The following is an 18,222-nucleotide window of genomic DNA, read 5'->3' on the forward strand; positions in this document are numbered from 1 at the left end:
AATATTCCATTGTATACATAGACCACATCTTCTTTATCCATTCATCTTCTGATGGACACCGAGGCTCCTTCCACAGTTGGGCTATTGTGGACATTGCTGCTAGAAACATCGGGGTGCAGGTGTCCCGGTGTTTCACTGCATCTGTATCTTTGGGGTAAATCCCCACTAAGGCAATTGCTGGGTCGTAGGGTAGCTCTATTTTTAACTCTTTGAGGAACCTCCACACAGTTTTCCAGAGGGGCTGTACCAGTTCACATTCCCACCAACAGCGCAAGAGGGCTCCCCTTTCTCCACATCCTCTCCAACATTTGTGGTTTCCTGCCTTGTTAATTTTCCCCATTCTCACTGGGGTGAGGTGTTATCTCATTGTGGTTTTGATTTCTATTTCCCTGATGGCCAGGGATATGGAGCGTTCTCTCATGTGCTTGTTGGCCATGTCTATGTCTTCCTCTGTGAGATTTCTATTCATGTCTTTTGCCCATTTCATGATTTGATTGTTTCTTTGCTGTTGAGTTTAATAAGTTCTTTATACATCTTGGATACTAGCCCTTTATCTGATAGGTCATTTGCAAATATCTTCTCCCATTCTCTAGGCTGTCTTTTAGTTTTGTTGACTGTTTCTTTTGCTTTGCAGAAGCTTTTTATCTTGATGAAGTCCCAATAATTCATTTTTGCTTTTGTTTCTCTTGCCTTCATGGATGTATCTTGCAAGAAGTTACTATGGCCGAGTTCAAAAAGGGTGTTGCCTGTGTTCTCCTCTAGAATTTTGATGGAATCTTGTCTCACATTTAGATCTTTCATCCATTTTGAGTTTATCTTTGTGTATGGTGTAAGAGAATGGCCCAGTTTCATTCTTCTGCATGTGGCTGTCCAATTTTCCCAGCACCATTTATTGAATAGACTGTCTTTCTTCCAGTGGATAGTCTTTCCTCCTTTGTCGAATATTAGTTGACCATAAAGTTCAGGGTCCACTTCTGGATTCTCTATTCTGTTCCATTGATCTATGTGTCTGTTTTTGTGCCAGTACCACACTGTGTTGATGACCACAGCTTTGTAGTACAACCTGAAATCTGGCATTGTGATGCCCCCAGCTATGGTTTTCTTTTTTAATATTCCCCTGGCTATTCAGGTCTTTTATGATTCCACACAAATCTTAAGATGATTTGTTCCAATTCTCTGAAGAAAGTCTGTGGTATTTTGATAGGGATTGCATTAAATGTGTAAATTGTCCTGGGTAGCATTTTCACAATATTAATTCTTCCAATCCATGAGTATGAAATATTTTTCCGTCTCTTTGTGTCTTCCTCAATTTCTTTCAGAAGTGTTCTGTAGTTTTTAGGGTATAGATCCTTTACCTCTTTGGTTAGGTTTATTCCTAGGTATCTTATGCTTTTGGGTGCAATTGTAAATGGGATTGACTCCTTAATTTCTCTTTCTTCAGTCTCATTGTTAGGGTATCAAAATGCCACTGATTTCTGGGCATTGATTTTGTATCCTGCCACATTGCTGAATTGCTGTCTGAGTGCTAGCAATCTTGGGGTGGAGTCTTTTGGGTTTTCTATGTACAGTATTGTGTCCTCTGCGAAGTGGGAGAGTTTGACTTCTTCTTTGCCAATTTGAATGCCTTTTATTTCTTTTTGTTGCCTGATTGCTGAGGCTAGGACTTCTAGTACTATGTTGAATAACAGTGGTGAGAGTGGACATCCCTGTCATGTTTCTGATCCTAGGAGAAAGGCTCTCAATTTTTCCCCATTGAGAATGATATTTGTCATGGACTTTTGTATATGGCTTTTAAGATGCTGAGGAATGTTCCCTCCATCCCTCCCTATACTCTGAAGAGTTTTGAACAGGAATGGAAGCTATATTTTGTCAAATGCTTTCTCTGCATTTGACAAAATATCATCTGTTGAGGTCACATGTTTTTTTTTTTTTCTTTTGTTGGTGTGATCCATCGCATTGATTGTTTTAGGAGTGTTGAACCACCCTTGCATCCTGGGGTTAAATCCCAAATGGTCATGGTGAATAATCTTCTTAATGTACTATTGGATCCTATTGGTTACTATCTTGTTCAGAATTTTTGCATCCATGTTCATTAGGGATATTAGTCTATAATTCTCCTTTTTTGGTGGGGTCTTTGTCTGGTTTTGGAATTAAGGTGATGCTGGCCTCATAAAACGAGTTTCGAAGTACTCCATCTCTTTCTATCTTTCCAAACAGCTTTAGTAGAATAGGTATGGTTTCTTCTTTAAACGTTTGATAGAATTCCCCTGGGAAGCCATCTGGCCCTGGACTTTTGGGTCTTGGGAGGTTTTTGATGACTGCTTCAATTTCCTCCCTGGTTATTGGCCTGTTCAGGTTTTCTATTTCTTCCTGTTCCAGTTTTGGTAGTTTTTGGTTTTCCAGAAATGCATCCATTTCTTCTAGATTGCCTAATTTGGCATATAGCTGCTCATAATACGTTTTTAAAATCGTTTGTATTTCCTTGGTGTTGGTAGTGATCTCTCCTTTCTCATTCATGATTTTATTAATTTGAGTCTTTTCTCTCTTCTTTTTAATAAGGCTGGCTAATGGTTTATCTATCTTATTAATTCTTTCAGAGAACCAACTCCTGGTTTTGCTGACCTGTTCTACAGTTCTTCTGGTCTCTATTTCATTGAGTTCTGCTCGAATCTTTATTAATTGTCTTCTTCTGCTGGGTGAAGGTTTCATTTGCTGTTTCTTCTCCAGCTCCTTTAGGTGCAAGGTTAGCTTTTGTATTTGAGATCTTTCCAGTTTTTGGATGGATGCTTGTAATGCGATGTATTTCCCTCTCAGGGCTGCTTTTGCTGTATCCCAAAGATTTTGAATGGTTGTATCTTTATTCTCATTAATTTCCATGAATCTTTTTAATTCTTCTCTAATTTCCTGGTTGACCCTTTCATCTTTTAGCAGGATGGTCCTTAACCTCCATGTGTTTGAAATCTTTCCAAACTTCTTCTTGTGGTTTTGAAACATTATGGTCTGAAAATATGCAGGGTACAATCCCAATCTTTTGGTATCGGTTAAGACCTGATTTGTGACCCAGTATCCACATTTATTTTAATGTTAAAACCAATTAACATGGAGATTTGGTCATTATAAATTACTTTTGGGCAACTTTATAATTTAGTGGGTGACATGTTATATAGATCAATGACTTCCCATTTAGTTTTCTCACCATTTCAGAGTTTGAAATATATTTTGCATCATAATAGACAAAACTGAAACAAGCTTCATGAACTAATTCTTACCTTTATTAAATAAATTCTTAATCTCACTAGAAAGTGAAATGGTAGAGCTGATGCTCCATGATGTATTCTATTCTATTTAATTTTTTAAATGCTAATCAAAATCAATTTCATGACCCATCAATTGGTCAGAGCCAGAAGTTTAAAAAACTTTGTTATAAATAGAATAGTTCAAAGACGGGTTCTTTTTCTGGTTTCTTTTCATCACTGAAAATCTCTGTGACCTTGGTAATGTCTCTTGACTTCTCCATTTTTTGATATACAAAGTGAGGATGATGCCTTCGATGTCTATCCCACAGACTCCTGTTATGAGGAGCAAATGAGATATTTTAAAGTGCTTTGCAAACCATAAAACACTATATAGGTATAAGGAAGTGATATCCATAAAATGAAGCTATACTTCATTGTGATGTGTTTCATGTGACTTTGCTGAATCTTTTAATCCTTCAAATTCATTCCTGAAAAATAATTTCCTTGAGGGTGTCTAGTCACACCAGATATATCTGAAAATAAGGTTGACAAAGTGTTTCCCATTCTGAATAAGAGACAGCAGTGACACTAGTTCAAGTACAGTTTACATTTTTGGCCTCTCAGAAGAGAACCTGATACAGATCACCACCCTTTAAACTGAGAAGATGCTTGTTAAAATAATGGGAGGAACGCATGGCTTCATATTGTGTAATTTGCTTATATGATACATCTTTTATGATACATGGTGCCACTGCTGAAGTTAGCCTTTGGCAAAGATATGTCATAAACACGTTTGCAGAGCTCTAATAGGAAGAAATCTATAATAGTGAAGAGGGAGACAGGCAAGCCATTTATTTGAAAAAGCAATGTTTAGTAAAATATTATTATGAACTGCCTGTGTTCGGTTCTTGCCTCACTAAAAATGACCTGAAATTCAGTATAATTTGATGATCAGTTTTCCAGTTTACTCCATTCTTCCAGCAAGCATTTATTGAGCACTGACTGTGTGCCACACTGCTGGTGCTATAGGCGCCATGATAAAGAAGAAGCCATGGGCACTATCTTTCAAAGAATTTATACTCTATTAGGGAAGGTAAAACAAGTATTTAGATACAAGGCATCAATGTTAAGCTGTTTTGGTTGTGTGAATCAAAGACTTAGACTAGCCCACGTGATAAGGGTTTATGATAAATGTGATATCCAAAGATTGAAAATGAATCCAGCTCTAGAAACCTCAGCCATACAAGTTTGTGAATATCCCTCCAGCCTAGGGTTCTGCTATTCATGTGACACAGTGACTGGCCTCATATCTGCTATTTTATGTGACCATCTGCTTCTCTTCCTGCCGCCATCTAGCTTCATATGTCTCAGGAGGTGGTGCTGAGAGCATAAGAGGAATACAGGTTCATAGGTGGTCAGAAGAGAAAAATGTTGCTTCTTTATTTAAATTTCAAGGAATGTTTAATGGAAGAGATAGCATTGGTATTGGGCCTCAGAGGAGCAATGGGATGTAGACAGAGTATGGGATGGGATGGAAGGACATTCAGAGTGAAAAGTCAAGTATGAAAATAAAGATTCAATGATGGAAAGCACCAGTTGTGTCTTTTGAATGGCAAACATTGCAATTTAGCTGGAGAAAATGAAATATAAAAAGGTAGACTGGGGCAAAATCATGTTCTTTTCACCTCCCAAATGTATAGTTTCAAACTTTTGAAATGAATTCTAATGTACTCAACATATTTGTACACATTAAATATAATATACAATATTATATATTATATGATAACATATAACACAGAATGTTATGTAACAATTTTGATACTAATATTATGTATGCATTATATATATGTGTATAATTAATTTTCCAATTTCAGAAACAGTTCAAAGCATACTTTTGAAATATCTTCCAGGGGCCTTTGCTTTGGTTTATTTTGCAGAAACCTGAACACATTTGTCACTCCATTGACGAGATCATCCAGTGAGGCATGGCACTAGGCATTGTGTGGATTGATGGAATAAGAAACTTCCTGTCTTTAGAATTCATCATTAAGTTGAGAGACAAGACAAAGAAGCACAAACAAACATAAAGTTACCAGAGGCAGGTACTTGTATGCCACTGTCACCAAGTACTGGCGTAATCCCTAACCACTCTATGCTGGTATTGCAGCCCAACCCCCTCATTAGCTTTCTTGCCCTATTATCTTTTCTCAAATCCCTTACTCCTCCATCTGCCCTACAGCAGCACGAAGAGACACCTAAATGGCTCTCAAATCAAAATAACTTGTCCTGGGTTTAAAGGCCACCCCCAATAGTCATCTGACTATGTTCATTTCCCATTTCTACCTAGCTATGCCTTCCTCTCCAGGGTAGCAGACTTATTTGTCATTGGAAAATACTGTCTTGAGGATCTCAGAGTCTTAATAGAAGGCAGAAGAGCAAACAAAGAATCACTGATAAAATTTGATTGCCTTTGATAGAGTAACATGAATAAGGGCTTAAAACATAAATTCCTTGATAAATGTTGGGTCAAAGCTTAACCAAACTCTGCAAATAACAGTTATGTGTTAAGTAGTCAAGGTATGCCAGCAAGAGTCTTTTTTTTTCTTACTAATTCTCCAGGAAATAGAGGCTAACTAATCTAAGGTGATATAATTACAGTAAGACTCAACAAAGCCTCAGTCTTTTTATCCTCAGGATAAAAAAGGTATCTTCTTGCTTCTTTTGAATGCCCTCCAGAAAGAGAAGCCACATCCAAGAATATTCCAAACTAATTCTAAACCCAAGAGATATCTCTGTGCCTGTTACCTAATTCAGTTATTGCCATAGCAGTAATCATCTTGTAAAGCACACATAGAAGTGACTCTAGAAAGACATGTCTTCACATGAAACCTAGACTATCTGTGGAATGATTATATGTAGATTAATGATGTGGCAGTTAGTAGTGGCAGGTCTACTGAGAATAGCAGGCAACCTTCTAGGAAAACAAAGAACTTCATGTCTCATTATTTTTTCCAACTGACTCTAAGCTTTTTGAAGGGGTGTGTGTGTGTGTGTGTGTGTGTCTGTATGTGTGTGTGTGATAATGAAATTAAGCTTTCTTAAATGCAGTCTGAAGATTTAACATGTAATTTTGTTTTATTGAATTTATTTTCAGAATCTTGGATTAAGAATATTTACAAAGTGGGAAAACAAGATACTGCTAGTTCAGTATAAAACATTATAATAGATGCATGGTGGAAAATGATTTGATATACTAAGAAAATATTTCTAAAAATAAACAGACTTGCAAATACCTTCTCCCATTCTGTAGGATGTCTTTTGGTTTTGTCGACTGTTTCCTTTGCGTTGCAAATGTCTTATCAGATAGAAGGCTAGTATCCAAGGTCTGTAAAGAAGCTTATCAAACTCACCACCCAAAGAATAAAAAATCTAGTCAAGAAATAGGCAGAAGACATGAACAATTTCTCCAAAGACTACATACAAGTGGCCAACAGACAAACACATGAAAAACTGCTCAACATCACTCGGCATCAGGGAAGTACAAATCAAAACCACAATGACAGGGAGCCCTGATGGCCTGGCGGTTTAGTGCTGCCTTCAGCCCAGGGTGTGATCCTGGAGATCTCAATCGAGTCCCACGTCGGACTCCCTGCATGGAGCCTGCTTCTCCCTCTGCCTGTGTCTCTGCCTTTCTCTCTTTCTGTGTCTCTCATGAATAAATAAATAAAATCTTAAAAAAACCACAATGAGACACCTCCTCACACCAGTCAGAATGGCTAAAATTAACAAATCAGGAAACAACAGATATTGGCGAGGATATGGAGATAAGAAAACCTTTTTACACTGTTGATGGGAATGCAATCTGGTACAGCCACTCTGGAAAACAGTATGGAGGTTCCTCAAAAAGTTGAAAATAGAGTTACTCTATGACCCAGCAATTACACTACTAGGTATTGACCCCAAAGATACAAATGTAGTGATCCAAAGGGGCACCCGCACCCTAGTGTTTATAACAGCAATGTCCACAATAGCCATACTGTGAAAGAGACCAGATGTCCATCAACAGATGGATAAAGAAGATGTGGTATATATGTAATGGAATATTAGTCAGCCATCAAAAACGAAATCTTACCATTTGCAATGATGTGGATAGAACTAGAGGGTATTATGCTAAGCAAAATAAGTCAGTCAGAGAAAGACAATTATCATATGATCTCACTTATATGTGGAATTTAAGAAACAAAGCAAGATCATAGGGGAAGGGAGGGAGAAATAAAATGAGACATAATCAGAGAAGGAGACAAATCATAAGAGACTTAAGCATAGGAAATGAACAGGGTTGCTGGAGGAGAGGGGGTGAAGGGACAGGGTCACTGGGTGATGGGCATTAAGGGGGACACATGATGTAATGGGTGTAATGGGTGTTATGTATCACTGATAAATCACTGAATTCTACCTCTGAAACAAATAATACACTATATGTTAATTAACTGAATTTAAATTAAATTAAATTAAATTTTAAAAATTAAAAATTTTAAAAATGGACTTGGTGCCTGAAAAATGCAACTAAAACTAGGGTCATGAAATATTCCTTAATTATATTCATGTCTGTCCCCCATGCCCTGGCCCCCACCCCACTGTGGGATTTTGAGAGCAGTGACATTCACTTTCACCATTATTCTTGGGTACAGAACATCCCTAACACTTAATAAGCAGTCTATACATGTTTGTTTAGAGAATAACCATTTTGGGGTTGGGGAGGTAGCAAATTAACATTAGCATGTCTGTTGTCTTCTGTTCTGTCTCTTACTCCATTGTTTGCCTCTGCCATTCCCATACATCATTCTCGAAGCCATCAACAAGCTGATCTCCTTTACCTGGGCCTTTCCCCCCACCTGTGTATCCGTCAGCTTTTCTGTGAAACCTTATGGACTATTCTGTACCCTCTTTCTTTTCTTTTTTTTTTAAGATTTTATTTATTTATTCGTGAGAGACACACAGAGAGAGAAAGGCAGAGACACAGGCAGAGGGAGAAGCAGGCTCCATACAAGGAGCCTGTTGTGGGACTTGATCCCAGGGATCATGCCCTGGTCCAAAGGCAGTTGCTAAACCACTGAGCCACCCAGGGATCCCTTGTTCTTTCTTTTTTAAGTCTGCTACCATTCACTATTTCCTGCTCATCCAGTCAGTTGTATTTATAGGTACGTGCTTAACACTACCCCATGGCAGCTGTAAGACCTTCTTCTCTGAAGACCACCACGTTTCTTGTGAGTTTCCAGGTTAACGCATATGTTAGGGGAAGGGGAGAGAGAGTTGAAAGGCAGAATGACGTCTGTAATCTTTGCAATGTGGGTTAGTCAATCAAGAATACGCACAGATGTGTTTTTAAAATGCTCTGCTTAGTCCACACTATAGTTTATTTTCTGAAAGACCTATAATGCTGACCATTTCACATAAAGGTGGAAAGTGGTTATGACAGCAAGTAAAGGCATCCTCATCACAAGTGCTGCCCTTGCCAGACCATGTGATTGTGTGCAAATAACAAATTTTCCATGCTTCATTTTCCTTGTCTTAAATTTAAATGTATTTATGGATTGCCCTAGCAACTATATCATCACAATAACACATGACATCTTATAATGGGAACGGTATATTAATGGAATGATATTTGCATCTCTCTGTCCAGGAACTGCGAGCAATTAAATACAGTAGAAAATCATTTACTCAGAATGTCTAAGACCTGATCTTCTCAAGATTAATTATAACAGTGTTTATATATTTTAACTCCAAATGAGCAAAATAATTGTTAAAGGAATGCTAGTTCATAAATTTTGCCATTTAGTGTGGTATGTAAAGTGTAGTGAGAAAAAAGTTTAAAATCATCTCTGTGTTAGAAAAGATGACACATGATAATGTAAGATATGGTAGAAAATAAGCCAGTTTTTAAAACACAAGTCTTTCCCCTTTATTCAAATGAATGGGAAATATCAGAAAGGGAGACAGAACATGAGAGACTCCTAACTCTGGGAAACGAACCAGGGGTGGTGGAAGGGGAGGTGGGCGGGAGGTGGGGGTGACTGGGTGATGGGCACTGAGGGGGGCACTTGATGGGATGAGCACTGGGTGTTATTCTATATGTTGGCAAATTGAACACCAATAAAAAATAAATTTATAAAAAAATAAGTAAAAATAAAACACAAGTCTTAGAAAATATTTATTTACTGTTAATATATTATCCCAAATCAACTGAAGCCTATGCTAGTGCTATGTACTGAATTGTGTCTCCCCTGAATTCATATTATTGAAGCACTCACCCCCAGTGTGATGCTACGTGGAGATGGGCCTTTGGGAGATAATTAGGTTTGATGAAGTCATGAGGGCAGAGCCCTCGTGATAAGATTAGTACCCTTAAAAAAAGAGACATCAGAGAATTTGCTCTTTCACTCTCTCCCTGTCATGTGAGGATACAGTGAGAAGGCAGACATTTGCAAATGAGAAAGAAAGCCTTCATCAGAAACTGACCATGCTGGCACCTTGATCTGGAGCTTCTAGCCTCTAGAACTGTGAGAAAAAAAGCCACTCAGATTATGGGATTTTGTTATGACAGCCTGGTCTGATAAAGACAGTTGGCTCTTTATCATTTTATTACCTCCAGATTTTGGCAAGTAGTAAGTACATTTCTTTCTTTTATAATCATTTGATAAAGCCCCAAATTTCCAAATGCAATCACTTTTCTCTTTTCAATATATAAATTAAGGAATCGGCTGTATATGTTAACCGAATTCAGTGCATTAAAACTATGCTTACCCATTAAGGGATAAATGACCGAGAATCTCACAGTTCTTTTGCTACCAGTAAGATTTATGATGATAATCATGTAATCATCTATTATAATTTGCCCACCCTTTTCATAATGCTTAGATTTGACCACACTTTGAGGTCACTAACCTACATTATCGCACTATCAATCACCATATGACTGAAGTAAAATACTTAATTAGTGAAGGAATGGCATGACTTTTCTATTGTGGCTAAAGAACACATAACTTAAAATGTGCCATCGTAACCATTTTTTAAGTATTTTATGTATTCATTCATGAGAGACATAGAAATAGAGGCAGAGACATAGGCAGAGGGAGAAGCAGGCTCCCCAGGAGGAGCCTGATGGGGGACTCAATCCCAGGACCCCGGGATCATGCCCTGAGCCAAAGCCAGATGCTCAACCACTGAGCCACCCAGGTGCCCCCGTCGTAACCATTTTTAAGTGCACAGTGGAATACTGTTAACTATATACACATCGTTGTGCAAGAGATCTCTCGAAAATTTTCATCTTGCAAAACCAAAATACTATTCCCATTGAACAACAGTTCCCCCAGTTTCCCTTCCCTTAGCCCCTGGAAGCCACCATTCACCTCCTCTATGAGTTTGATTATGTACCTCACATAAGTAGAACTACATGGTATTTTTGTGACTGGCTTATTTCATGTATAATATCCTCAATGTTCAATCCATGTTGCAGCATATGACAGAATTTTCTTATTCATTAAGGCTGAGTAATGTTCCATAGCATGTATATACCATGTTTTCCTTTTCAATTCATCCATCAATGCACATTGACATTGCTTCCACCATTGGCTAGTGTGAATAATGCTTCCATGAACATGGATGTGCAAGCACATCTTCAAGATCTTATTTTCAGTTATTTTGGATGTATACCCAGAAGTAGAATTGCCAGATTATATGATAATTCTATTTTTTAATGTTTTGAAGAACCTTTATACTGGTTTTCCATAAGATCTTCAACATTTTACATTTCTATTAGCAATGCACAAAGTTGCAATTTCTCTACATCCTCACCAAATCTTATTTTCTGTTTTTGTTTTTTTTTAAATAGTGGCCATCCTGATGTGTGTCAGGAATATGTTATGGTTTTGCGTGTCATCCTTGCGCAGGGGCCATGCTAATCTTCTCTGTATCGTTCCAATTTTAGTATATGTGCTGCCGAAGCGAGCACGGAATATGTTATGGTTTTGATTTGCATTTTCATGAGGATATTAATGCATCTTTTCAATATGCTTATTGGTCATTTGTATATCTTCTTTGGAGAAATGTCTCCTCAAGTCCTTTACATATTTTTTAGTCAGGTTATCTCTTGTTGAATTTTAAGAGTTCTTTATATATTCTAGATAGTAACTCCTTATCAGATATATGGTTTGAAAATATTTTATCCCATTCTGTGGGTTGCCTTTTCACTCTGTGCATTGTTGCCTTTGCCCCACATAATGAATAATCACTTAAAAAGTCATTTTAGAAAATCACTATTGTTCAGATAGACACTTGTAGTCATTAGACTCCTATACAAACAAACTTCTGTTGCAATGTTTAGATCGTTAGGGGTTTATTTTTGTTTGTTTTTACATTTTCAGATCTTTCAAATGGAGGTACTATATAAATTACATTAGAATGTTTGTGTTATGAAGAACATAGTAATTGGTGCAAAACAAGTTACAAAAATCCACAAAAAAAAATCCACAAAATATAAAATAAAATTTAATTCACCGTTTTAAAAGCCCAGATCCAATATCCCTAGGGTTTTGAGACTTTAGATTTTTGGCATAACCATGATGTGTTATACTATGGATTTGTATAAGAGAGCGAAACATTAGAGCTGTTTTACTGAGTGACACTTGGACTACACAACCTTAGCCATCTTCGTTGTTATCCATTGCTGTAAACTCCAGCACGTATTCAGAAAAGGAAGCCCCCATCCATGACTCTCAGTTTCAGGAAGTCCATTTTATTTTAGTAGCATTTATTTGAAAACCAGTTTGATACTTTCTGTGACTAGATAGATGGTCATCATGAATGCAAATTATACAAAATGAGAATTTATTTTATAGCCATAGTACTTCATTAGTAAATATGGTTAGGTTTTAATGTGCAGATAGAAAAATAGCATAAATAAATTGCTCGGTTGTCTTTTTAAAGAAAGCCCATTAAGCAATCTCTTCTGATATTTTCAGGATCAATGGGATAAAATGATAAACCAGCTAAGTTAAGACTGTTAATAAGTATCATATACATTATATAAGTACTACTGAAATGAGGATATTTGCTACCGAGAATTAAAAGGAAGCAATTAATGATGCATGCATGAGCATGTTGAATTGGGCTTACAAATAAAGTAACCCATTACATGGATTTTATTATAAGTTGTTACATAGCTAATTCAGTCACAGAATTTTATCTTCAGTGTTTGCAATAAATATGAATGGCAAGTGTGATAGAAGCACTGTTGGTGTGGTTTGCTTTGAATCCCAGGAGAGATGGCTGAGTGGGAGCAGTCAGTCAGTTCAATGCCATAGGACCCAAGGCCTTGGACTAGATCCTTCACTTCGCCATCTCTAAAATGAGCACCATGTATGACATTAAAACATCACATTTTCTTCTGAAACAGTAGAAAATATTCATCTCTTCAGAATATTTTCAATCTCACTTTCTTACAATTTTGTTAGATAGTCCGGTTTCATTGCATACTAATTAAGTGAGCAAGAAGGTACAATAACAGAGAGGTCCAAGAATAATAACACTAAGAAGCGGTAAATGAGGCTGGTAATGTCTTCACAATGAGTGTGTAGACTAATGTTTTGTTTTCATGGCACCAAAAGAGTTGATTAAAATTCATTGAAGTCAGTTATTTCTTTAGGATTATAAAAAGTATCTCATCTGATATGGTGTGTTTTCATGGCAAATCCATAGCCATAATCTTTGTGACAACAAGACACTATATAAATAATTTCAGTCAGAAGGCCAGAAGAGGTCTTAACATCTGAATATCCATGCCTTTCTCCATCTTGAGCTGCTGCTCCTAAAAAGAAAAGGGCTTTTCTTCTTACTTCCCAGGTACATAGCTTAACAAGAATTAGAGAAAGAACTACAGTAGTTCCGGGGTGCCTCGGTGGCTTAGTGGCTGAGCATCTGCCTCCAGTTCATGGTATGATCCTGGGATTCTGGGATCAAGTCCCACATCAGGCTCCCTGCATGGAGCCTGCTTCTCCCTCTGCCTATGTTTCTGTGTCTCTCATAAATAAATAAAAATTAAAAAAAAAGAACTACAGTAGTTCCCTCTTTATCCACAGTTCTGCTTTCTGCAGTTTTAGCCACCCCCAGCCAATCCCAGTCCAGAAGCAGATGATCTTCTTTCTGACATATTGCCCAGAGGTCAATATTAGCCTAACACTACATCACAACACCCACATCACTCGCCTCACTTCATCTTATCGCACAGACATTTTATCATCTCACATCATCACACGATGAAGGGTGAGTACAGTACAATAAGGTATCTTGAGAGAGGGATGCCTGGGTGGCTCAGCAGTTGAGTGTCTGTGCTCGCCTCAGGGCATGATCCTGGTCCCAGGATCGAGCCCCACATCAGGCTCCCTGCATGGAGCCTGCTTCTCCTTCTGCCTGTGTCTGCCTCTCTCTGTGTGTCTCTCATGAATAAGTAAATAAAATAAAATCTTTTAAAAAAAAGGTATCCTGAGAGAGACCACATTCACATAATTTTTATTATAATATGTTATTGTAATTGTTCCATTTTATTGTTATTGTTGTTAATCTCTGACTATGTCTAATTTATGAACTAAACTCTATCATAGGCATGTATGTATAGGAAAAATGTAGTATATCTAGGGTTCAGTACTAGTCATGGTTTCAGGCATCCACTGGGGGTCTTGGAAAGTATCCCCCATGAGTAAGGGGGGAGTACTGTAGAGCTGCAGCAACATTGAATTCTTGGAAAGACAGCTGTCTTCTCATCTGAATTCATGAAAAGAATTACAATAATAGTGATATTGATAACTAATATTAACCGAATCTATAACAGCTACCAGGTAATATGCTATGTACTTAGCATACAACCCTGGTCTGATGTCCATGCTCTTTGCATATACTATACTTGAGTATCATTAATATGCAGTGCTTTAATAAATATATTTGGATATTGTATAAGGTAAGTCATCTACCACAAATTAGGTTGACACATAGTTCCACAATTGATCAAATATCATTAGGTTATAATGTGGATGTTGATCCTGGTGCCAGGATGACTAATTTCCTGTGTATTTATTTAATATGAAAGTTATGCCTACGGAATACCATACTTCTAAGTAGTAGACACAGTTTGTTCAGTGGCATTTTGGTATAATACTACTTTAAAATGTTTCTGAATATTCCTGACACTTTATCCAGCTATCTATGTGCCTTCCCTCATGGGATTTTATGTACTTTGAGGGAATTCTTTGAAAGGCAGTTTTGCTTGCAGCTTCACCTAGTGAATAAAGCATCAGATAATATTTGTGAAGGTCTTTGAGAGATGCAGATGAAAGGTGCTTCCTAAATACAAAGCACTAATGTTGTATTCATGAAAATGGTTTTTCTTCATATCCTTTGCTCGAATGTTAAAGTCCCAAGGTGTTATTGCAATAAGTACTTTCGAAATGCATGTATATCCCCAAATCATTTGGTATAGGGGAAAATGCAAGTGAATGCACTCAGAGCACTAAAATAAAAATCATGAAATAGAGCCTGTTATCTGAAGTAAAAGGGACTGGGAGCATAATAAGCAAGCTAATCAATAGAGAGTGTTTGGTGTGGCTTGGAGGAACAGGAAAGGAGTCAACTGTTCTTCTATTGACTCATGATTTCAAGAATAGCTTCTAAGAACTGTTTTGAAGAAAATAAGAAACGTGTGAAAATTGTAAAGTGTTTTTGAACTATAATGGAGAAGTTTTAAATAAGCAAATATGTTGGAATCAGATAGATTTTCTCTTAGGTTACTTACTAGTTGGTACGTGAATTTTATAGATTTTGTCAGGTTCAATAATTAAACATTCATTTAATAATACTACTTAGTGATTACTATGTGCCAGGCACGCTAGTAAGTGCTTTGTACATGTGACCTCATTTAATGCTCACAAAAACATTAAGAGATATTTATTAGTATCCCTGTTTTACAAGATAAGGAAACAGAGGCTTCAGAAGGTTTTATTGATCACTATCAAACTGATAGTAAATAGCAGATCTGTGATTTTAAACCCAGACTGATCTGATCCTAATCAGGATCTGTAATTTAACCACTGTGTCATTTGGAATTGTCACAATGTACTTGCTAATTTAAACAAGTCACATAGAGATGAGTTCCTCTAAATAAGTAGATTAGTATTCGAGAAAATACTCTACTTGATTCATGTTATTGAATGTAAACCAATGAAACCAAGATACTCTCCTGTTCATCTTCTACTTCTGAATACATGGTATTCCATAACTAATTAGGTTTAATCCCTTCTCTACTTTGGCTTCTCTATCATTTCTTTGGAAGGTATAAATAGTAATACCATATCTCTATATCTTGACCTGCAACTGACTTGATGATTGCTACTAGAAGTAAGAATTTGGATATCGAGGAGCTGCACGTTAAGCCTGTGTGACAGGACTTCCTGAGTAACAGAATTATGCTTTACATAAGCTGTTTCTAAATGCTAATGAGGCTGGGAGTGCAAAAGACAGCAAAGGTAATATGTTCTTTCATCCTGTTAGACACCTCATTCTGTGCAGGCTACCAAGACTACCAAATCGAGGCTTGCCTTTGTGGATTACAAGGAATGCAAAATGGAGCCGGGTACACATGCCTGCATTCTAATTTTATTTGTATCTTTTGCAGTACTTATTTGCAGTTGGTGAGCAAACCAAAATGAAAGCAAATTTGAATCAAGTCCATCTATGAACCCAGATCACACTCTTCAGTTGGGTCTGGTGTAGACCTTGAGTATTGATATGCAGGAATGAGCTTCTCTGCACTGATTTCAAGCACTACAAGTGGCTTCTTTCAAAACTCATTCAGATAAGCAGTGTGTGCTTCATCCTCTGTCCCTCTCAGTAGGCTTTCTGTCATCTATAAAATGTTTCCCCTGAGAACCATTGAAAAAACTATTTAAATGACCTTAACTAAGAATTAAGTTGCTTAAGACACTTTGTTAAAGAGTTATCAGTCACTACCTATGAAATATTTTCTGAATTTCTAGGATTACCATTTATATTTAATGTACAGTCTCATATTCATAGTTTCTTCAACATATGTTCTCATTGTTTTTCCTCCTGTTTATGCCAGCTGACCTTTTTCCCCTTGAGACAAGCTTATTTTTTTCTTTTAGTTTTCCTAAGGCATCTATACATGGTGGGATGGGGATGAACCTGTCTGAAATCAGCACTTATTCAATCTACTCTAACATTATATTAGTAGATTCCACTAATTTGCTCATTTTGATGGACTTTCACTTGATCCACTAGCAAACACACCTATATCAATATATCAGTATATTTCCTAATTGAGCTGCCTTCTCGTGACTTCATTAGCCATCTTCCACTTAATGAAGTCTCAAGTGCAATCTATATGTAATTTGAGGCTACATGTGAAAAGACATCATTACAAAAGAATTTGTCAGATAACTTTTTTGCATTCTGGGTGATGTTCATCCAGAATCCTGCATTTCGTTTGGGGAAACATAAAGACCTAGTTAAGTTGGAGGGAGTCCAGAGAGATAAGCAGTAATGTAATTGAGGGAATGAATCAGATTTTGAAGGAAAAATAAAATGAGTTAAATATGCATAGCTGAGCATAAGCAAAGTTTATAAGGGAGGCTTAGTAATATATCTTAATGTTGGCACCCCTCCAGCAAACAGCTCTATTTAGCATCTCACTAAAATAACATGTTGAAAAACAAGAAAATGAAAATTTGTAATAAGGAGGGAATTAATCAATGAGCATTTCAGGCAGAAAGCTTCAGATACAAGCTGTGCCCACACAATGCCAAAACAACTGGTAGGAATGGGAAGAATTCAATCAAATAAGATATTTGGTTTCATAAAACATTCTCTCACACTGTAGTTGTTATAATTTTTTTAATAAAATAAACTTAATTAAATTCCAACTAAAACTTTGAATTTATTCCAATTAATTAAGTTCACAAGTAAACAAAATTTTAAACTTGTATTGACTAAAATTATGGGCTAAGCGTTTGGAAGATACAAAGATGATTCAGACCTAGATCCTGATATAAGACAAGGAGATGCATAATTTGACTGCAAGCTGGGAAATAAAACTTACTCTCTTCTTCCTACACACCCATCACTTCCCAGTTCATAGTTCTTAGGAGACTCCTTCAGTAATCCAAAGATCAGGCAGAGAGGTTGATGGCAGCCAGTAGGGTTCTACCATCAGACGTCAAGATCACAATTCTCAATTTTGTTGGCCCCAGTATATTTGAATAACATGTACATGTGCATATACTCTTGTGAGAATACCAAGAGTTTTGTTCCCAATCCCCACCCTGCCCCATTTTCTTTTTTGAGAGGAGGAACAATCAAATTTTCATCATCCCTATAGTATGCATATAATCATTTTATCAGGAAGTGGATGTGGGAACTAGTGATTAAAATGGTTTATGGGGGGACGCCTGGGTGGCTCAGTGGTTGAGCGCCTGCCTTTGGCCCAGGGCATGATCCTGGAGTCCTGGGAGTGAGTCCTGCATCGGGTTCCCTGCATGGAGCCTGCTTCTCCCTCTGCCTGTGTCTCTCCCTCTCTCTGTGTGTCTCTCATGCATAAATAAAATCTTTAAAAAAAATAAAATGGTTTGTGGGATCACAGTTGTATCTGTGTCTAGCACTAACTGAACCCCACCCCTTTCTCTCCCATCCAAGAAAGCACATGCATAAGAAACTCGGTGAGAGTGACACTGTTAGAGCTATCACCTTGAGTCCACTCTCATCTATTATTTGTAAAGTAAATTATTTGTGAATTTTAGTCCTCTACTGTAGTAACGAGTGATTGCAAAACTTACGTGTGTTTGGATCCTGTAGCTCAGAACTGCTGAACTTGGGCAAAACATGGGTGAAATGTGAGAGTTGTCTCGTCTTGGGCATGCTG

General features: G+C 37.2%; 1 protein-coding gene and 1 non-coding gene across 4 annotated transcripts in view; one reads left to right on the forward strand and one right to left on the reverse strand.

The window, feature by feature from the left end:
- Positions 1-18,222, forward strand: part of TENM1 (teneurin transmembrane protein 1) — a 795,125-nt gene that overhangs the window by 428,602 nt on the left and 348,301 nt on the right. The window lies entirely within an intron of this gene.
- Positions 11,144-11,250, reverse strand: LOC140628854 (U6 spliceosomal RNA). The gene has a single exon (XR_012026789.1). It is a non-coding gene; the product is annotated as a U6 spliceosomal RNA (small nuclear RNA).

This window comes from Canis lupus, chromosome X (genome assembly GCF_048164855.1).
Source record: "Canis lupus baileyi chromosome X, mCanLup2.hap1, whole genome shotgun sequence".
NCBI lineage: Eukaryota > Metazoa > Chordata > Mammalia > Carnivora > Canidae > Canis > Canis lupus.